Raw genomic sequence first — 16530 nt, 5'->3', positions numbered from 1 at the left:
AGTTCTTCTTTAATGTATTAATATGCACATAGGAGAATGACCCTTATGCCGAGCCAAATCCTTGGTCCATCTGGCTTTATCTACACAGAAATGTATAACTTGACGTCCCAAAGCTACATGTAGCCCTTGAAAGTTTTCATTCAAAAGCATAGCCTATATAAAAGTTACGTTAAATTATAATTTGTGACATTCCTATTCCTAAATACATGGAAGGTAGTTATGTTATGTCATTAGTTAAATCGAAAAATAAATGATATCCATTCAAATTTAAGGGAAGTGCCTTCCGTCCACCACTTTATCCTGATCTATCTTCTTTGGGAAATGGACCCTGAATGTCACTTCTTTGAACTTGAATAGAATTGCAATGATATAGAGGGACTGATAACAGTCCTCAGAATTTCAAGTCTGAAACATTTGCAGCCCTACAATGGATTGACCTTGAGATCTTCTGCATGCGGAAGATGTGCTGTACGACTGACCTATGGCCCCTTCATAGTGTGTGCAGGTTCTAGTGGTTCACTATATATTAGATATGCTTCATGCTCAATTCCCTGGGAAGCTTTTTGGGGTGATTTATTTTACTATTTTGGTCTGTTTAATAGCAGCTGGTTTCTGCCTGTCATCTGTTATCTCATTAAAATACATACTATTTTTCTTTTAGTGAGTTCAGACCAAAACACAGAGGGAAGAAAACGGTGAATATTGCTGGATTTGATACCTATGTACTTGATCATATTTGCTCTCAAACTGTCTATTCAAACAGTCCAAACACTAGATCCATTTTGTTATTTCACTCTTAGTGATGGCAATATTGGTGGTGGCATGTGTTTGTGTCTCTGTTTTCCAGCTGATATAAATTATTTGGCTTGGCTGTGAATATTTAGAGGGTTGCCAATAAAGCCCTTTATTCAGCATCATAAGAAACAAAACATTACGAGGAACAATGAATTAGTAACGTGTGTGTGTGTGTGTGTGTGTGTGTGTGTAAACTCTGAAATGAAAATTGTAACAAAAAATTTAGGTTCAGAAAAAAAATGTTTAATGTATTTATTACAATTCTTCCTTTGTTTTCATTAGGCCCAAGCAATTATACCTGTATATGTTTTCACCCATATAATTTTCCATTCAATAAAACCTGCATTTCAGAAACTGCATTTCAGAAATATTAATACTTTTCAGATATGTTAAAGTTCCCACCCTTTTTGTATTGTCATTTTGTGAATTCAGTGAAATTGTAGGCACATTCAATCCCAGCACAAATTCTTTTCCAATGTAAATGCAGACTCTTGCCTCAGAGGACTAGGAGAAGAAATGGATACTCCATCTCCCATTTACTCTAAGTTCAACTGATATACTTAGCAATTTTTAAAAATATTTGTGTTTACCTTCTTAAATCTGCTTGGCTGGATTGCTTCATGAGGTGTGTCTACATCATGAGGTATACCCAAATAATGAGTATAATTTTGCATCCTAGAAAACATCTCCCTTCCCAAAATAATTCTAATCCTAAAGTGATAGGATGATAGCTAACTGTTGAAGAAGACTTAGTTTGAGATGTATGCTCTCATACATGTTGCTTTACAGTGAAATGTATGCTCTCTATATAAAGCAAGATAGAAGAACAACTTTGTCTCATTCTGCATGGTTCAGCAGTTCTTATTCCACTGAAAATGTTACATTCATAGGTATCCTGGTTCCTGATCCTGTATGTGAGCTTTAATTAGTGAAGGTAGATTTCATGCTATATTTATCAAGTCTATTTCATCTGGGCTATTCTTATTCTTAGCAAAAACTTATTGTATTTATGAGCCTTCTTTGACAGATCAAATCAATAAGTCAGGAAAAAGAAAATGGGATTATGCAATATCGAAAGGAGATTTATAGAAAGAAAAAAAACCACAGTTTATTCCTGTTTATCTACAAGTCTTTCCTGTTGTTAGCTGTATTTCTACTAATTGGTTGTTTTCTACTGAGGATGATCAAATATCAATAGCCATTGACTAAACTTAAAAACCTGTGCATAATAATAAATGCAAATAATCAACACTACAACTGAGTAAAAACTATTTATTTGTAGTATGAAGACCATATTATTTTGCATATTCAGCGCTCATGTATTTTGAATATTTTATGATTAAGGTTAAATATATATAACTGACACACCTCAGTAGGGATTAGTGGAAATGATACCAAGCTTTTGCTAGTGTCACTGGTGTTGCTGTCCATGGTGCTAGTTCTGCTGCAGTTATTCACTCTTTCAGGTGTGACTTGAACTGCACATGGCACGCATTCATCTTTATACTAAGGCATCGAACATAGCTTCCAGTGATGTCCAACAGTAATAAATGTGACCCAATATATTATGATGTTTGGTCTATTGCTTGGAATTTCCCCCCAGTTCCTTCCAACTGAATTTTCCTTGCATTGGCACTGAGTCCCTTGTACTCTTGGAGCTTAGATTGTTCAGCAAGTATACCTAAGGTGAGGAAAAAATATTTAAAAATCAAACTATGTCAAATAGAGAAGAAGGGAATTTATATTGCATTCCCATACACATTTTCTGGTGTATCAAGTGTCTGTTGGTGTCCAGTTTGACGCACTATGACCATTTGGGAAGCACAATAAGCATGTGCAGATGACCACGGGTACCTTAAAGGAAGAACATGTTGGTGGTTCTATCCTTTATTTTTAAAACACATGCCCACACACTCTTTATATATTGTATTGTAGCTGTCCTTTGGAGGAGTGATCAGTGTGACGAGTGAGAAGCAGCTTGACAAATAGATTTTGAAAGGGCATTTCGATCAGGTCTAGGCTGGTACACTCCCATGCCTTAAGATCAGTGAAGACTTGCACAGTGAAGGGCTTTTAAGAATGACAGGGCCAGTTTAGTAAATTCAGTGTATTATAGGCAGCTGGAGTGAAGCTAATATGATCAGGGTAGCTAAAACCAGTGTGTGAACATGCTGCTTGTTTCTGAACAAAGTGAGAGCTGATAAAAGGGCCTGCTGAGTGAAATTACAATAATTGAGCCAAATGTTGTGGCCATGTGGATTTATGTCATTTTTACAAGGTCACCACAAAATTCTGTAAATAAGGGCAAAGCCCACGCAAAGATCAGACAAGCAAGTGAGTTAGGATGTTGTCTTTTATTCCAATGAGTGATATGGACAAAAGAGAAGAAAGTATTTCCAAAATACTGATGATACTGGTTTGTAGGTTCTTCTCTCAAGCAACATTGCATTTAATCCAGGCATGTTCAAAGTCTGGCCCGGGGGCCAATTGCGGCTTATTTTCAAATTTCAAGCAGCTTGCAGCCTCTTCTCCCCACTGGACTTATTTGTTTATTCTTTCATAAAATAGTTCATTTGCATTTAATGGTAATTGTTCAAAGAATGTGAGGCTGAATGGTCGGCCCCACACATTTTCACCTCACCAAAACTGGCCCTCATGGCAAAAAGTTTGGAGATCCCCTGATTTAAACCCATCAAACCACCCACCCTATGGAGGTTTGTGTGTACATCTATGTGTACAGTTGGGTCTCCAGATGTGTCTTACCTAATTCCAACTGCATGACCAAATCTCAGGGCAATGAAATCTATAACCAATAATAGCTGGAGACTCAACATAAAAACTAGCTTAAAGTGATTAAGTGTGAAAATGATATTTGCTTCTATAAGCACAGTTATTTCATACATGTATATTTCTTTTGCTTATTTATAAGATTTGGTTGGAGAAAAATGATTCATACGGCACTAGTTGTAGTTGTCATCTTTTGTACATATAATGAAATCAAAGACAGACTATCAGTTCACTTCATTTGTATCTCTTCCTTTAAAACACATAGTGCTTTAAAAGTGCAGAAAGTATGTTTTTGGTGCACTTTTAAAATTAATATTATTGCTCCTTAAAAAGCTGATATTATTAGTAGAAACTCACAAGGAAATGTGGTGCTGTGATGGTTAAGCCATGCAAAATCTGTTATCTCTCTTTGCCTCATTTTTTCTACTCTAAGTGAAACAATTGCTGGTTAAGATCAGGGAAAAGGTCTTCTGTGATGGCTTGCAGTAGAAAAAGTGTGTGACTTCTGAGATGGTGTGCCACTCTGTTTAGCTTCCTTCATTCTTCCTTACAGCTGACATTGAGCATTGGAAGAAATAGGTCACAAAAAACGATGTGCCAAAGGGAAATGAGTTTAAGTCAATATGATGTAGGAGTTAGGTTACTGAACTCAGCTAATAGACTGGCACTGAGAAAATCAGTCCCCATTTAATTAAGGAGTTCATAGATAACCTATCACTAAATCCAACGTATCCCATAACACTGTTGCTGTGAAAATTAAATGGAAATTTTCTTGTACACTGCAATGAATTTCCCAAGCGAAGGTGTACATACATTTTATAATAAACAAAACTGGCAGGAGAGAAAAATTTAGTGCTTACTTCAGGTTTGCTAAATGGTAGTGAACGGTAATAAAGCAGTGATCCATAGGGGGCCAAAATATAAAATCACTGCAGAAAAGCTTACTGGTTTCACTAAAAGTACTACGATCACATTTTCTTCAACTGTAATTATGGAAAAGGCTCAATTTAAAGTATACTAAGGGTATCTGACTTTCTGTCAAGTGGGGCACAACCATCACAGACAGACAGACAGACAGGCAGACAGACAGACAGATAGAATTGCTGGAATTGATATCACCAAATAAATCATGTGATTCTGGTATATGGGAGTCTCTAGTTCCCATTGCCCTTTCATTCTCTAGCTATGTGAAGGAAAGATTGACAGACTATCGCTTTTATACATTTTTGCCTGATATTGGGTTGTGCTCTTATTAGGATTTTCTTCCCAACTTTTTCAACTATTTAATCTGAAGAACTAAACGTAACATTTCCTTTACAGATTTTAATGAAATTACGTTTCTGTCTTCCAACCGAGCCTAGTAAAGGGAGCTGACTGACAGAGATAATGAAGTAAGACTTTTCTCACTAGAGTCTATATATTTATAGAGAATAAATCCTTTGGAAGCTAAGGAAAGATAAGGGCACTGCTTTGTCAGGTGGTTTCCATTTCTGTTTATTTAAAGACAGCTAATCTGGCCTAATCTATATGTAAAGTAGAAGAGACGGAGCTAAACACTGGTTTTCTGGGTCCTGCATTTCATTGTTTTGTAATCCATTTGAATTTAAGAAGGCTATTTAGCATAGTTAATCATGTTTCATTGAGAGCATTATGTCAGAAAAGTGATTGGATATGGGTAAAAAAAAAATGCAGATAATTATCATTAATTGCCCAAAGTTGATGATGCCGTTTTTTAAAGGAATTGTAGAAAAAGTTACTTCAGACCTGAGAGATAATTTAGGACTTTTCTACACCAATAAATAGAATGTATACTGTAAAAGGGGAGTTGGGACAGAGCAAAATCAGATTATTTATGAAGATTGAGAGAGATTGAGAAAGATTAAGTGGATTTGGATTTCTACCATGTAATATGTAATGAAATAGGCATATATACTCCTATTGAATATCATCACATGGAAAATATACTGTTGCAGACTGTTGGGCAGAAAAGAAATCATTTCAGAAAATTAGCCATGTATTCAATAGTTACTACTAATTTAGACTAAGGTACTTTCAAAATTGAAAATATCACTCACATAATGGCAATCACATCCTCTAATACAGTACCAGAATTTGCTAGTTCCTGTGGCATCCGTACAATATTTCCTTATGAAACAAAGTGAATTTTGGTTCTGAATGGAAGCTTTGATGTTGGAGGGGCAGTTAGTTTTTTTACAAATGTGAAACTGTGAATTACCTTCTGATTGCTGTAAAATGTTTTGAAGTAATTTACAATGAAGTTTTAAAATCAGTAGTAAGACACTAGAATTGAAATAGCTGATATAAAATTGTATATATATATATAGTGTGTGTGTGTGTGTGTGTACGTATGTATATGTATGTATGTATGTATATGTATGTATATATATATGAATAGTCTAGTATTATTATTCTCATAGGAAAGATGAGGGTAAAATAGGTTTTCTGTGGGACTATAATTTTGAAACTCCTAACAAATTAAATTAAACTGAAAGTGTATAAGAAAGAACACTTGAAATAAAAGTTTTTAGGGGAAGATAGCTTTTTTTCTACCAGTTCATAATCCAAATTCGGCACAATCCTTTTAGTAAACCTAATCATATTCAATTTCAAAAAGGACTGAAAATAGGCATTTGGCCCTTACCCTAATCTCTATGCATGAGATGCTGTTTTATAAAAGTCCTGGATATCTCAGAGTCTAAAGTTGTCTTTCATGCTTCCAGCTAAACTCCTGGAAGTTAGGAAGAACAGTGTGTATGATTGAATATACAGTTCATTCTATACTCACTTTGCACCTTCTCCACATTCAACTGAATGTCTGAATAGCGACCATATCTCTTCTTCTCATCTCCTCGCTTTAAACCAATTGGTTCATTCATGAAATCCTTGGGATCCTGCAGCTAGGAGCAGAAGAGCATCGAATAGCTATTTAACCCCTTCATATCATTTGCTCATCATTAACTCCAACCTCGTTCCCCCCTCCCTCCAAACCTCAGATTAGAAAGGAAAGATTTAGGAAAGAAATAATTTCTCCCTTTCCCTCCCTCCCTCTCCCTCCAACCCATTTTCCCTCAAACTCAGTGTTTCCTGAGGCTGCTTTTCATTAGAAAAAAATGAGAAAAAGAGGCTTGCAGCAACATGTTGCCTTTAATTTGGTCTTGATTCTGCTAGAACTGAATGTATTTATTTTAAAACATACTAATATGAACCAGTTAACAATAAAACTTATATTATATTCTGAAGAAAGATGGAAAATTCAAATAGTTCAATAGGCCTTCATGGTTGGTTACCTGTGGCTATTGAATATCTGAAGGAAACCAATACCCTCTTAAGTTCTCTTTAAAATTACTTCTTTAAAATATTGTTAGTTTATCTCTTTGGTTGTTTTCAAAAGGTTCCCAGTCACGTTTTTCTGCATGCTGCAGATTTTGTCATTTTCTGGCTTTAAAATAGATTTCAATATCACAGACAAAACACAATATTTATTTATTTATTTATGTTTGTTTGTTTGTTCCTCCCAAATAATTTGTGTTGATATATCAGTATTTGTATGGGTATTGTTTTTGTCCCTAGGGATCTTGCTTCCTTAATTTTTCAAATCCATTTTTCTTTTTAATCTATCCCTCTAAAGCTATATTTATGACTCCAATCTACAATAAAATCAGTAGTTTTTGATTAAATTTATTATTACATTTATATCCCCTACTGAGCCACAGTGGCGCAGTGGTTAGAGTACAGTTCTACAGGCTACTTCTGCTTAATGCCAGCTGCCTGCAACTTGGCAGTTCGAATCTCACCAGGCTCAAGCTTGACTCAGCCTTTCATCCTTCCAAGGTGGGTAAAATGAGGACCCAAATTGTTGGGGGCAGTATGCTGACTCGGTAAACCACTTAGAGAGGGCTGTAAATCACTGTAATGCTGTATATAAATCTAAGTGCTATTGCTTTTGCTATTTTGCATACTGCAAATGTCCCTTTAATTTGTATGACTTATGGTGGTGTACCGATTCCTCCTCCTATTATTCCCACAACAAACTTTTGAAGTGGGCTGCGAGAGAGACTGGCCCAAGTTCACCAGCCAGTTTTGTGCTCAAGAGAGGTTTAGAACTCATAGTGTTCCAATATCTCAAAAGTGAAAAGAAGAAAAGAAGAATTTGCCACATTAAATGTTTGCTTTAAAATAACAACAAAAAATTTGCAAAAAATAAAGTCTTATTTTAAATGTTAAAAGATATGAAAGTATACCCTAGGAATGATTAAAATTTAAAAAACGAAGAAAAATAAGGCCACAAAGAACAAAAACTAAAATAACAGCCATGTTGGCATATCAAACAGGAAATCTTCCAAAATCCACACTAGCTAATGCTTTCTTTAGATCAATTTAAACTTTAAACTTTAATACCTGATTATAATTATTTTGTACATGTTCAGTTGCCCTAAGAATGATACTTCAGTCAGAGAAATCCCAAATGATGAATGGTATTAAAATTTCAGTCACATAGAGGTGACCAAAAACTGACAGTAAGAAACCTCTGTCTTAGGCTGGGAAAAATAATCATTTTCTCCCACTCCAGGCGTTGAAGATGGATTGAAATAATAATCACTACTCCTGGTGTGTACGAACATCGAATTTTAGTTTATAGCAAACAGGTTTTATAAATTTGCTTATAAACATGACAAATATGTAAGGATGGACAGGGACTAGATAATCCCTTTCAATGCTTTTATCTTAGTATTGAAACATATTCTGTTTAAACATAATTAATCTTACAAGTGTTGTATGCTAGGTGAACATAGTAAACCAGTGAAACTACATTTAGGGTTTAGTGGATTGTGCAAACCTAGCTTGCAAGTATACCAATCATTCAGGAAAAGGGGAATAGTAGATTTTCCAAAAATCTACTAAAGTGTGTGATTTTGTAATAAAAATTATGAAATATTTATGCAAATTATGTCAGTTTATACAATAAATGTAAATTACCTGTTTATGCCAGTAAAAAGATACTATTGTTAGTGAGTTATTAGGTGAGGATGATTTCTGGATTCAGATTTTGTTTGTTAAATCCAAAATTGGCTAACTAAGGTCCATTCAACAAAGGTCATACTAAATATGATAAAATATTAAGAAATGGATCCATAGAGCCTTGCTTGGACTAAAGGTACAGTACTGTGCAAAAGTGCTAGGCAGTTATGAAGAAATGCTGTAAATTAAAAATGCTTTCAGAAATAAAAGTGTTAATAATTTATTTATTTTTCAATTAACAAAATGGAAAGTAAATGAACAGAAGAGAAATCCAAATCAAATCAATGTTTGGTGTGATCACCCTTTGCCTTCAAAACAGCATCAATTCTTACACATGCACACTTGCACAAAGCCAGGGATTTTGTAGGATTAGAGTCAGGTGTATGATTAACCAATTATACCAAGCAGGTGCTAATGATCATCAATTACATATGTAGGTTGAAACAGAGTAATTAATTGAAATAGAAACAACTGTGTAGGAGCCTTAAAGAACAACTAAAGTCTCTGGTGTTACTGCCTGTTTGCTCATGCGAGTGCTGGATGCGCACTGTGCACGCATGCACACTTCAATGGAAATTGTTCTGCATGCGCGGAACTAAAAAAAAAAGATGATGGCAGTTACAGCGGTGACCGGGGAACCGGTTTGGAGGTTGCTGCCGGTTCTGCGGCCCAGGCAGGCATACCGCTACCGATTTGGCCAAACTGGGCCAAACTGGTAGGAAACCACCTCTGGTGTGCAGCATCAAAAACAAGGCTAAATAGGACAGCATAGCACCGAGGCAGGTGGACTGGCCCACCCACAAATCACAACTACCGGTTTACCCGCAACTACCAATTCATCCGAAGTCACTTCTGGTTTGCTCGCAGGGTCGTTTTTTCTCCTCGGAGCCTTCAGGGAAGCCTCTTGAGGGCTCCTGAATGCTCTGGAGGGCTAAAATCGGCCCTACAAGCAACCCAGAAGTGACTTCCGCTTTCATCGTAGGGTCATTTTTTGCCCTCCAGAGCTTCAGGAGCCTCCCTGAAGCCTCTGGAGGGCCTCCGGGGGGGGCGGTCGGGGAGGCTGTTTTCACCCTTCCCAGGCTCCTATAAAGCCTCTGGAGGCTGGGGAGGGAAAAATGGCTTTTAAAAAGGCTAAACTCAGCTTGCCAGTGCCCACATGGGCACTGGCCAGCTGACAGGGCAACACTTCATGTGTTCTGACAAATGGCTCCGCGTGCCACCTGTGGTATGTGTGCCATAGGTTCGCCATCCCGGGCCTAGGGCGTTCAGGAGGATTCCCTCCTTCTCCCTGTTTCCATACTCCCTGTTTCCATACTTCCATAATCAACAGAATTGTCAGGGAAACATTTTCAGCATGGCTGTTGGGGATGCTGGTTTGGGAAGTTCAAATCAGACCTCGTGGTGTACACAACCCTGTGTTTTGCTGTTCTGCTCTGCATAATTATCACGTTGGAAGAAATGTCCATCTGGATTCAGTTTCAAGTGTGGAGAAAGTCACTGGAAACATGGAGGCTACTTGGAAAAATGGTTTAATGGTGGACAGGGCCACATGGTTTGAGGTCCTGGGCAATTGAGCACATGAGTAAGAAAGATTTATACCCTCTCTTGGGCCCCACCTTCCTGTTCCTGTGTAAGAATTGTATTCTGATTGGCTGTCAGACTCCCATGGGGCCATGCAGGGATAACTTTGTAGGTTGTCTTGAGTTCCAGGCTTGGTTGACTCTTGCTAGGTGATGTAATGAAGGGGCTTTGGGCAATTCCTATTATGGCTTAATGACTTTATCCAGGTTTGGAGCTTGAGTGAGGGCTAATCCTATCACCCTGGAGCTGAAGATCTCTTGTAGATAAGATGGTTCAGTCTTTTGTCTTGTAGATAGGTTGGCACCAGTCTTTCTGGGGCTATTAACAAAGGTGAGGACTGCTTTCCAAGAGCATGTTTCTCCTTTTCTGATCCAGGGAGGTATAATATTTTCCCCTTTCAATATTTCCTAGAGTATTTCATTCTTCTAGGAGAAGGGTGGGTACTAACTTTCTACAATCAAATTGGGTCTGCAGTCCAAGAGGTCCCAAATGTTAATGTGGCTATGAAAAAAAGGCCTTAATGGCAGCCGGCTGTGCTTCCAAGAAATATTTGTAAGGTTGTAAGAACTTCCACTCTATTCCTAACTCTTTATTTTTGTTTCTTTTCTGCTGAGTCAAAGAGAAGGCGGAAGAAAATAAGAGGAAGAAGGCATGTGAATGATTTAGACTCTAAAGGTGGGTTGCATATATTCCCAGAGTATATAAGTCACACTTTAAAAGAAATACATAATTTTCTCTTGGGTAACAAGCGGTAACATCTGTCTTGCCTGCAGATTCCTCAGCATGATTATCACTAGCAGGATAATAGACTGCCTGCTTTGCTGGCAATATGAATCCCAACAGGCAAACCTGACATACAGTACATGCTGTAGAATTGCAGAATATTAACTACATTCTGAGAAAAAGGGATAAGACGCAGAGATTGCAGCATTATAATTTTATCATTATTCTTACAATTCTTAGCTATCACTTGGTCACAAGATTTCAGATAGGACAGCTGAAACTATAAGATTTCAGATAGGACAGCTGAAGCTGTAATTTAATTAATTAATTATCTTATTAGCTGTAATTTAATTAATTAATCATTTTATTTATATGCTGCCCATCTCAACAAGTGACTCTGGGTAGTGAACAGAATTAAAATGAGACAAAACAATTAGAAACATTACAGAAATACCAAGTAGCTGAGAAACATCAAACTCAAATCACAAATGTAACCAAGAAGTAAGTCCCTGCACACACAACCCAGGCCCAGGCCCAGAACCAGGTTTATTAGTGTTAGAGTACAGAATTATTCTGAATTCTACTCTCTGGGATCAATGGTTATTTCTAGTTTCAAGCTTTTCAAAATATTTTCCAATGATGTATTATATTGGCACCCTTAACTCTTCCAGGGGGCCTTTAAAAATTGTTTTGTAATTTTTAATTTGCATTTGGTAAATTATGATGATTGTGGATCTGTATCAATATTTCCCTAGTATTTCACATTATATGAGGGGTGGGGGTTGACTAGGGTCCTAATTTATTATTGTGGACATTTTATTATAATATATAATTATTGTTGTAGACTACCAGGACTTTGGAAAGTTTCATTGGAATACAAATTTAATAAACAAACAAATAAGAATTTGACCCAGATATCTTATTGCTGCCATGAAAATCTGTATTCCTTTCAGCATTCTGGTGAAGAAAATTCCAACATTTCAACTTGTTTTTCGTTTCTTTTCTTCATTTCGCTTTCTTTCTTTCTTTCTTTCTTTCTTTTGAAGGACCTCTGGGTTTTTTCCCCACATAAAAAGTTATGCCCTAGAAAATTATTATGTATTGTCACAAAAATTTCAGTCTTTCATTACTTTAATATTTCATCAGGACATGTTGTCATTGGTATGGTACGATGGATAAACTTGTTGGCAATATACAACAAACATTACACAGAAATTTGATGTAATTTAGAATGAAGATACTCTTCGAATCTGTATTATAAAAAAGGAGGCTATGGCATATAGGGCTTGCCATATGCTACTGAACTGTAATTCCATCATCCTTTAACACTGATTAAGATGTTGCACTATCTACTTCATCTTAGACTCTTCAGAAGGACTGAAGATCAATTCAAATAATGTCATGCCATGAATATGGTCGATGGCTGTGCTAGCTAAGAGTGATGAGAAATCTAACACAAATGTATGTAAGAAGATTAGAAATAGCAGCTGTAATATGCATTCAGTTATTAGGAGAATGAATTGCTACCCTATTGTACCAAGTGACAATAGGATATAATCCCTTGTCTTTAAGTTTTCAGCAGCTTATTAATCAATTGAGCTTGCTACAATTGTTGATTAGCTATGGTCATGACAGAGGCTAGATTTTTTTCCCCTTTTGTAGATAGAGGAATCTACTTTGTTTTATAGAGACTAGCATTCAACAACTTTGGGGGGCACTGCTGCCATTTCTCTTTGGACACAATTTTAAGCATAATTTCTTTCCATTCATTTCCTGTTCTTACACAGCATATCCAGTCTCATCTTGGCTTCCACTTATCTCTTTAAGTAAGCAGATATTTCACCATCTTCCCTCTTCCCCTTCCTCCATTCTCTCTGCACAATGCAACTGATGCAGTGAAAGTTGCTCGTGAAGCTTCCTATTGCTTCAGGAAGTGGGAGTTCCAAACAAAGTGTTGGGCAGACTGAGAATAATGTTGTTTGTCTGATTCTTTCCCATAATTTGTTTTGGTAGTCACTGAGAGGAGCCGAGCTGATTACAAAGGGCTCTGAAGCTGCCTTGCTTTGAACATCGGTTATGTACTTGGCTCATTTCACAGGCAACTCTGTTCTGATATTTACTGTGTCTAAGCATTGGGCATGAGTTCATAAACCTGTGTTTATATATTTAATATATATAAAGCTCCATTCTTAAGATGAAAACAGTATCCTAGAAAAATACTTTTCTATTCTTCTCATCTTTCCTACTACCTTCTCCTACTGATATCTTATGATTTATCATTTGTTGCTTGTATCTTTTGATTTATAACCTATGACTTACCAGCTTGTTTTTGTATGTACACTGAGAACTTATGCACTGGAGATAAATTCCTTGTGTATCCAATCACACTTGGCCAAAAAACAATATTCCTATTCCCACAAAAGTTCTGAGAGAAATTATTTGAAATTCAGTTGAGTTCAAGAGGAACAGAGACAATTGCTTTTCCAGCCTCCAATATGACCTCAGATAATCCACATTATATGACATTGTAATGCTGTGATGGTCATAAAGAGTTATTATTGGCTCCAGTTCAATTGTCAGAGGTTGTATATATTGTATTTCATTGCTACTTAACTCCAGTCGTTCTCTTTTTTCTTTATAGCTTCATGGGTGCCAGATAAATAAGAAATTACATTTTATCCATCTCATAATACATGAAAAGTATGCCAACTTTTCACAACTTGATACTTTACATAGATTCAGATCATAACTCCTAACATCTCTCATCAGGACAGAAAGAATTAGGCTGAAAGAGGCTGCCTAAATGTCATTATACAATGTATTAATCTTTACAGTGTCACAACATTCTTTCTTTTTAATATAATGTATTAAAATGAGGGAAATGGACAGTTTAGAAATATAAAATATTAATAAATAGATAAACTGTTCAGTGACCTGCAGGAACATAAATAGAAGCAAAAGCAATTACAATCTCAAAACAAATCTGAAAAGGAATTATTATCAAAAGTTAAGCATTACAAAACAATGAAGTACCCAACATATTTCAACTGGTGAGATGACTTTTCAAAGTAACCCATTTCAACATAATTTAATCTTCTGAAAGAGTAGGACCTTCATCCTGTCACTCTAAAGCAGGGTGTCAAACTTGATTTCATTGAGGGCCACATCAAGGTTGTGTTTGACCTTGGATGGCCAGAGTGGGTGTGGCCAGGGGGAATGGCCAGCATGATGTCACTCATGTCAGGGGCACTTGTGGGGGACTGAGAGCTCTGCCAGTGAAAACAGGTTCCTGGGCCCCATTTTCAGCTGTGACGGCCTCCTGCAGCCCTCTGCCAGTGAAAACAGAGCTTGGAGGGGCCGCGGTCGGAGGGGGTGTTGCTGCCAAAAAAGCCTGGAACGGCTGCCATGCTCTTTCCCAAGCTCCATTTTCATTGGCTGAGGCACCGCAAACTGGTCCTTTGCTGTTTCCAGGGCAGCCCCATGGGCCAAATCTAAGCAACCCAAGAGTCTGACATCCCTGCTCTAAAGGATGTTTTTTCCAGCTATCTATTGGACATTTTACAGCTTCAGAAGGACTATATTTTGATAGGGATTCGTTTATAGAACTATTCAAAGATTAAACCATTTTGTTTCTAATGCAATTACACAAGAGCTCTGATTACACTATGCTTGATTAAAACTGACACCAGCTCTCAAGAGTTACAGTACTGATACAAGTTACACATTTTACTTCTAACTGGTCTTCAATTACACTATCCTTATAGGGTAATAGTTATCTTCTTCTAACCTCTATAAGCTGCTTTTTTTTCCAGGAAGCCAGTAGTGAGATCCAACATTTAGATTTACAATCTGCTTCTTTTGGCTACCCAGCCTAAGATAGTGAACACACTTTAAAGTCCCAGATTTAGTGAGGATTATCATTGCTAAAATGCATCTTTCCCTGCCTTTACAGTTCTAGTTTGGTCCTTGGAAGGTTTATTTACAGATTGACTTTCCCCAATCTGGTGCGCTCTAGGCATGTTGGACCAGATCCTATAATGATGGATAGATGGGAAGACTGCTATAGAACACAATGTCAGGTGTGAAGTTTTTCTCTCAGTCCCATTAGGCTGAGACATTGAGAGCTTTGTACCTCAAACCTTGAACCACTAATTGGCAAACTGGTTCTATTGGACATACATACCTTATTTGCATTACAGGCTCAGTTATGTATTGAGTGCAGCTCCCTTCAAATAAGCTGAAGTGGATAAGTATACTATATTGACAATACAGTTCCCACCTCATGTCTTATTCCCAAGATTATTTCTTTCATTTAATTTAAACTCAAGCTCTAGTGATATGTAAAGCCTTATTTCCAGAGAGTTGGTCTCCTGCCAAGAGTTATTACTTGATCCCCAAAGCTTCGCATCTCATATGCTGAATTGATACTATGCATCCATTAAGCCATGAGGCTCTATTTTCAAACAGGTAGATATGTCACAGGTTGCCCTGATCTTTTCCATTCTTAAATAATTACAAACTGGGCAACTGTAATTAGTAACAGTGCAAAATAACTATTCCTTCTAAGGGACGTATTTCTTCATGGCATATTTTTATCCTAATATTTTGCTGGTGCATTTCATCGTCCTGTGAAAAACATTCACCTAAGAGTGAATAAACTTACTCAACCTCATTTGATAAGCTTCCCATTTGAATTAAGATGTGAAGGCAAGGAGTATTTTGGTGGAAACAGAGAAAGTTATAATGGGAGGTGGAATTCTCAGGGAAGGGGGATTTGGTATCTTACACTTGGGTGGGGGTATGCACTGAGGGAGCTCAACCAATCTCATTATACATATGTTTTGCACTGACAATAAAATATTGTATTGTATTGTAGCGTAGCGTTGCGTTGTTACATTACAGTATATTATTATGTTATGTTATGTTATATCATATTATATTATATTACTTATCTCTCTCATCTAGCCTACTGTGCTAAATCCCTGGATCCAGGTCACTGGATTCTCATGGCAATTCCTGCTTAACATCAGATCTGCCTGTAACAAATCTTCATCCATCCATGATCTTATCCTGGAAGGGAAGACCAACCTGTGTCCACTACTAAAACAGTATTAATGATGCTTATAGATTATCCCTTGCAAGACTCCAGAGAATGGGGCTGCTCTCCTTGTCTTGTTTAATCTGTCAGCAGCTTCTGATAGCATTAATACTGGTAACTATCTAAACTGGAGTTTGGCAGTAGAGGCCTTGTATTGCACACTGGTGCTGCTTTTTCTGGGTGGTTTTTTTAGTTGGGGGAAATAAATTGAGCCTGAGACCCTTGCCATGTGGGGTCACACAGGCTCAACACTATCTCTACTCCTGGGCAAGATTATCCAGTCATCATCTGTTTTCGTTTTTATTTTGTTCTTTTTCAATGTGCAGATGGTTTTCATTTTTATTGTTATTATGTTGGGAGTTGTAATGCTATTACATATGTTGCCTGGAATTGCCGTTGATTGAGATGGCATATAAGTTCATTAATTAAATAAATACATTGGTAATAAATCTTTGCAACTCTTACCTGTTGAAGATCATTAGGACATTCAATTGTTACTTCACTCC

This window comes from Thamnophis elegans, chromosome 1, assembly GCF_009769535.1.
Source record: "Thamnophis elegans isolate rThaEle1 chromosome 1, rThaEle1.pri, whole genome shotgun sequence".
In the NCBI taxonomy this organism is placed as follows: Eukaryota; Metazoa; Chordata; class Lepidosauria; order Squamata; family Colubridae; genus Thamnophis; species Thamnophis elegans.
This window is presented reverse-complemented; position numbering follows the sequence as displayed.